Source organism: Centruroides sculpturatus, unplaced genomic scaffold, assembly GCF_000671375.1.
Source record: "Centruroides sculpturatus isolate CEXI.00-Female unplaced genomic scaffold, Cexi_2.0 scaffold3, whole genome shotgun sequence".
NCBI lineage: Eukaryota > Metazoa > Arthropoda > Arachnida > Scorpiones > Buthidae > Centruroides > Centruroides sculpturatus.
This window is the reverse complement of record NW_019384366.1, coordinates 1,651,094-1,658,318: the sequence shown is the minus strand read 5'-3', so window position 1 is coordinate 1,658,318 and position 7,225 is coordinate 1,651,094. Positions and strand designations below refer to the sequence as shown.

Here is a 7,225-nt window from a genome sequence, read left to right as displayed (position 1 = left end):
CAGTGGCGGCCTTAGGGGGTGGCGAGCAGGGCAATCGCCCGGGGCCTCGCTCTTGGAGGGGCCTCGCGCAACAACCAAGTAGAAAAAAGTTGATATTTAAAACTTTTTATTTTATCCTTGGCTATTAGTTATAACAATAAAATAAATTTAATTTATAGTACAGTATATATTAATATTAATAAGTGCCTACTATTTCAATTCACATACTTTGCACAAAGGACAAGGGCCTCGCAAAGATCTGCCGCCCAGGGCCTCGCAATGGATAAGGCCGCCGCTGCGTGTAGCAGCCACTACGGTACGCCAGCCATCCTAGCAGTGGCTTACCGTAGTGGGGGCGGCAAAATTTCACAATAAATAATAATATCTTGTAAAAATTTGAAACATTCTAATCTATACGTGCATCGCGCCTACGATAGTGCTATCGTCCGGACAGTTCGGGTATCGGCTCGCCGGGTGAATTAGTAACTTTTTCATCTGAGGAATTCCTGCCTGTTGACCTTTTTTTGTTTTTTGTTTTTTTTTTTTTTGCTTGTACGATTCATTTGCGTTCATATACACCACTAATATCCAATAGAACTATTTTATACAGGTCGCTGCACTACCACCGAATTTTTCATTGCTTGTTCTGTGACAAAACCGAATTTTGGTCTTTTAAATTGAAATACCTAAATAAGGGGAGACGAAATTTTCCTTCGCCCCGGGCGGCTGACACCCACGGTACGCCACTGGGTCATAGGCTTCCACCGGCTAAACCGGGTGAGGTTGGTGCACTGTAAAGCGCATGCGCGAATCTGGCTTTCTGGATGCTGACAATACAGCGTTTCCACTCCGCTACTCCGCCACTAATATTCGAATATACAATAGCAATCTTATCTTTTTTTTCACGTGTAGTATAGAAATTTGTAATAAGATACATAATGCAGTTATAATAAAATATTATGCAATTATTTTCATATAATTAAAATTAATATGTATTTATTTTTTAGAAAATACAAGGGAAGCGGCGCATCCACCGCTTCTAATGACGGCACGCCACTGTAGAAAACAAATGACTATTAAGTTTAACAAATTTAGATTTTTACAGCTATGGTGAGAAACGTTTAAAATATACAACAACCTTGTCGCGTCCTTTGAGGTATACGAGCGACAAAAGGGGCTTTTGAGATTGACCGGTATCCGCACCTACGGGATCTGGCAGTCCGCGTGCAGTGCAACCTACTCCTGAGGCTACGGTTACTATGGATGAGAATTCTGATGAAATTTTGTTCTGACGAGTACGTCCGAAATCCTCGTCAGAATAAGGTGGTTACACTGTGCGCGTTTTCTGATAGTACGTTTCTGCCTCCCAGCAAAATGGTCGAACTTGATGAATTTTATTTTCTTAAAAGTCCGTTGATTAAGTTATTGTTGGTAGGTGGTAAGAAAACAGAGCATGTTAAGTTAACCACTTATTTTTTATAAGAGACGATAAGGAAGAGTTCAAATGTTACATCAAGATTTGTGGGACAACCCGCAAAAGTTTTTCGAACAGTAGCGTACCGTGGGTGTCAGCCGCCCGGAGCGGAGGAAAATTTCGCCCCCCTTATTTAGGTATTTCAATTTAAAAGACCAAAATTCAGTTTTGTCACAGAACAAGCAATGAAAAACTCGGTGTAGTGCAGCGACCTGTTTAAAATAGTTCTATTGGACATTGATGGTGTATATGAACGCAAATCAATCATACAAGCAAATAAAAAAAAGGGTCAGCAGGTTTCGCAGGAATTCCTCGGATGAAAAAGTGATTCACCCGACGAGCCGATTCCCGGACTGTCTGGACGATAGCACTATCGTAGACGCGATGCAAGTATGGATTAGGATGTTTCAAATTTTTACAAAATATTATTATTATTTATTGTGAAATTTTGCCGCTCCCTAAAAAGTACCGCCCGGGGCGGGCCGCCCCTGCCGCCCCCACTACGGTACGCCACTGTTTTCGAGTATTTCAGAATGAGACCAAAATGAGAAATATCTCTGTTGTGATAGTTTTTATCTTTCATGTCCCACAAACACCTATTCTCGAATACAAGACTAATCAATTTATCAATATCCATGTTGAAAAAACCAAAACACTCGAAATTCAACGTCAGAACGCACGAAAAAATCAAACTCGTTTGAACGCTCGAATGGTTCTGACTACATCGTGTGTGTTCTGACATGCCCTTCGCTGCCAAAGTAAACACTCTCATTGGAAAATAAGTATTTGCTTGTTCGGACGAATTCGTCAGAACTCGTCAGAACCAAATTTCATCAGAATTCGCATCCATAGTAACCGTAGCTTGATTCTATCCATTAGCCCAGGCATGGCCAACATATGGCCCGTGGGCCAGATCTGGCCCATCTAATGAATTTATGTGGCCCGCGATCAATCTTTCAATATCAGGTATTAAAGTCGTCCGAATAGCTGGATGAAAAATTCTGACACCTAAAAAAAAAAAGGTTAACAACTCATTGTGCGTTTAGAGTTAACCCTCCATTACAAATCTCGTAAGTACAGCGAAGAGCGTTGATAAAGCAAGATAATGTGAAAAATGTATCTGTAATCTCTATCTACAGTTCAGTTTCTACGGGGTGACACCACAATGAGATCTCGCACCATCTTAAAATCTTCCTAGGGCAGCCTCTGGTTCGGCCCGTAAAAAAAGTTTTCTTTCCAATCCGCCCCGGGGGCAAAAACTGTTGGCCACCCCTGCATTACCCTCTCGTAGCGAGCTATTTGACTAAGTGGATTATTTTAAGATTTAAAAAGTAAAGAATATTTTGTTATTTTTATGTATGTTTCTTTACAAAGCTATATTTACTGTAATTATAATTTTTTTAAAAGTATATTCATACAATTGAAGAATATTTTGTACCAGGTATGTATATCCACCATACATTTTATTTCACCAAGTAAGTTTTTATTATTTTATTTTTAATTGTAGCCCTTATATCGTGATTAGCGATTCAGAAAGTAATTGTGATATAAAAAAATACATTTAGAGAAGTCTACGGTTTTTATTGGCTTATCGAACAAACGAATACAAATGGGCCTTAAACCATTAATGGAGCGCAATTAACTGATTGCCCCTGGAAGTCGGCTTCTTACAGAAACATAGCTTTCCTATCATCAAATGTCACGGCACGCCAATGCTATGCTGATGAGTCGGAGTCAGAGTCGGGAGGAATTTCTGGCCAGAGGAGTCGGAGTCGGGAAAAATGCGTCGACTCCGACTACGACTCCGGCATTTTAAATTTAATTTAGTTTTTCTTTTATTTAAATGGAAGACAAATTATTTTATATTTATATTTTTTAAATATAGGTTGTTTGTAGTTTGTTATAATTCATTTTTTTAAATACAAAATGCAACAATTTAATTTATTAAATATGTATCAATAGTTTTCTTTGTAGTATTTGTGTTTAGCAGTTAAATTATTTTGGCCCAATTAAATTTGAATATTTTTGATTTATTTCTTTATTATTTCCACTCTAAATAAGTACTCTATTTTTCTGAATGAGCCAGACTAATTGATCAGAGTATATATTTTTCTTTTCTGAACAAGGGACTGAAGTAGCTAGATCGCACACTTTTTAGTTAGACAAACTTTTCCGGAGAGGCGAAATTGAAGTGCAAAAGCTGTAGAATAAAGATATGTAGATGTAGAATTTTATCGTTCCCCCTTTTCCTCTCATTAAATATTTGTTAAAAATTAATTTTTTTATACAAATAAATATTAATGTAAGTTAAGTATTAAAAATACTAACTATAAAAGTATTTGGATGAATGCCTGGGGCTCTTTTTAGAGTTCAGAGTAGGGTAACATTCTATGAGCGCCTCTTCCCCCAGAAAATGATTTCGTATTTAATTTTGCCGGAGTCGGAGTTGGAGTCCAGTGTTTTTTTTACAGACTAAGCAGCCCTGCTGCTGTGTTATAAAAATTAATAAAATACGTTATGAAAAAATAATGGGATTTTTTAAAACTCTGTCCTTTTAAAAATCCTACGCACGGATTTGGGTTAATTATAAATTAAAAGAGAATGAAATTAAGCTTTTCTAATAAACCTCATATTTTGAGTCCGACTAAAAACACATGATTAATTGATTTGCTTTTCAAGTGCAAACAACCAACATATAATAAAAATGAAAATTATATTAACTTTAAAAAAAAATCTCAAATTTTAGACTCTTTCAGAATCTCGGAATCTTAATCTCTTTTAAGATAATAATGATATATATCATAACATTAAAATCAAAACGTTTTCAAAATTAAAAAAAGAAACTTATATTGTTGCGCAAGTATTTGCAGGCTTATATCATATCTTTGTTATCTCAAGAAATAAAAAATAATTTGATTGTTTTGCAGATAAATTACAAATTATTTAAAGTGTTAATTATTGTAATCGTGATGGCCACTAACTTTCAATCTACAAATGATCATTGGCTAGTTTTAAAAAATGTAATACGTGACATTCAAGAAAAGAAAACATCTGAAGTAAAATTCGAAGAATTATATAGAGATGTTTATATTATGGTAAGAAATAATCAAGAAGAAAAATTGTACATCGAATTAAAAAAGCTTATAACAATTTTCTTAATACATAAAATCCGTAAGAAGCTTTTGTCTTCTTTCAATAACTATTTCATGAAGACACTTAATGAAGCTTGGAATGATTTTCAAGTGATTATGTGTATGATTCGTTATTTATTTATATATTTAGATCGGAGATACGTGAATGAGAAAAAGGTAGAAAATATATATAATCTTGGTTTAATTTTATTCTTAAATAATGGTTTGAAATATAAAGATATCATCTGTCATTTCCGGCGCACTCTTTTCAAAATGATTGAAAATGAAAGGAAAGGAGAACTCGGAAACAGATTTGATATCAAAAATGCATGTGATATGTTGGTTGCTTTGGGAATTGATTCGAATTCTGTCTACGAGGAAGAGTTTGAAAAATATTTTTTAAAAGAATCGGAAGAGTTTTATAAAAAGCAAAGTTATATATTGTTACTAGAAAATAATTCTTCAGTCTATATTCGAAAAGTTAATAAAATAATCATTGATGAAATTCGTCGAGCAAAAATTTGCTTTTGCAGAAAAACTGAAAAACACATTATGGAATTATTGCAAGAAGAATTAATTCGGAAACATTTTAAAACAGTTATGGAAAATGAGAATTCTGGAATATTTCATATGCTAAAAAATGAAATGTTTGACGATCTCTCTCAATTATACCGATTATATAGTTTCACTGATGACTGCTTGAGAACAATAATAAAATATGTAAGTTTATGTTTTAAAGAGGAGGCGAAGAAATTAAATGGAGAAAGAGAACTTAAATACGATGAATACATAATTTCTCTGTTAAATTTAAAAGAAAAATTTGATCGTATTTCCAAAAAATGTTTTAATTCTTGCAGCTATTTAAATCGCATCCTCTTTGATGACTTAAAGTATATCTTATCTTGGAATCTTAAATGTCCTGAATACTTAGCTTTATATCTCGATAATATAATTAGGAAAAATGATAAACGAGTATCAGAAGAAGAAAATGAACTAATCACAAAGAAAATTTTAACAATTTGTCGATATCTAAAAGATAAAGATATTTTGATACATTATTATGAACATTTCTTAATGAAACGACTTTTGGATTACAAAAATAACATGATAGATACTGAATTAGATATGGTTTCAAAGTTAAGTGCAGAACTTGGCAGTCATATGACTTATAAATTGAAACAAATGATCTGGGACATATGCTATTCCAATAATCTGACCGAAAATTTTAAGCGCAAGCAAAGAGATTTGAATACGTGTTCCGTAGATATGAGAATAAATGTGTTAACTACGGCATTTTGGCCGATCAAATCAAGGATAACAGAATGCAATATTCCAAAAATTTTAAAGAAACCTCTTCAAGGATTTTTAAAACAATATTTAAAAATTCATTCCAAATGTAGGCTCATATTACAACCGCATTTGGGAAGGGCAGAAGTTGAAGTTGCTTTTTATGAAAACTCTATGAATGGAAAAACTGAAAACGGAAATTTATCATCATCATCATCAAATACTCTTCCGATTAATAAATATCAATCTAGGAAATATACTCTAAACCTCTCTACATACCAAATGTGTATTTTGATGCTATTCAATACGAGAAAAACTGCTACTTTCAAAGAGATAGCCAATGAGACAAAAATCTGCGATGAAGATCTCAGAAAAGAATTAAAAATATTAACAACTGGATTAATGTCGCAGAAAATATTAATTAAAATACCAGAAAGTTATTTAATAAAAACGGACCATATCTTTAAAGTTAATAAATTATTTTTTTCCAAGACGAGTTATGTTTATATAAAAAATATTGAAGAGAAAGAAAAGTTAGAATCTTCTATTGAAATACTTAGAAATGCAAATAGGAACAGAAAATATGATATTGAAGAAGTAATCCTGAGGGTAATGAAATATTCAAGAACGATGGAACATAATTTGCTTGTTTCGCAAGTAATTCGACAGCTAAAAAGCAAATATGAAATTAATAGTGCCCATGTTAAAACGCGAATAGAAAATCTTATCCAGAGAAATTACATTGCAAGACATAAAGAGGGCAAGAACATTTACGAATCAATAGAATAATACAATATCTCAATAATTCGAATTCCTATTATATAAATTTTTTATACAGAGTAACATTTTTTATCTTCATATTCAAGCTAAATTTCACACGATTTAAAACTCAAATTTTGTAAGACAATTAGTTTTTTTTTTAATATTAAAATAGTAGTATATCAAAATTGTATTCTGGTAGAAAATAATAAATTTTATTAGCCTATGTANATCTGATGGGGTTTTTTAAATTGTTGATTAAAAGAAAAATAAGTTGTCTGTCATTTATTTAACCTTATGTATTTATTAATTTTTAAAAATATTTTTATATTTTCTAATAATTCATTTATTTTACATCAATTTAATTTATTAAATTTGTAGTGTTCTTTGTAGTATTTGTGTTTAGTAGTAAAATTATTTTGACCCAATTGAATTTAAATATTTTGGATCAATCCTTTATTATCCCTACTCTAAATAAGTAGACTACTCTATTTTTCTGAATGAACCAGACTAATTGATCAGAGTTCATATTTTTCTTTTCTGAACAAGGGGCTGAAGTAGCTAGATCGCAGTTTTTAATTGAACTAACGGCAAC

The 7,225-nt window shown here is 32.6% G+C and overlaps 1 pseudogene; it reads left to right on the top strand.

Moving 5' to 3' along the window:
- Positions 1-4,353: 4,353 nt before the first annotated feature.
- Positions 4,354-6,848, top strand: LOC111642691 (annotated as a pseudogene).
- The last annotated feature ends 377 nt before the right edge of the window (positions 6,849-7,225 follow it).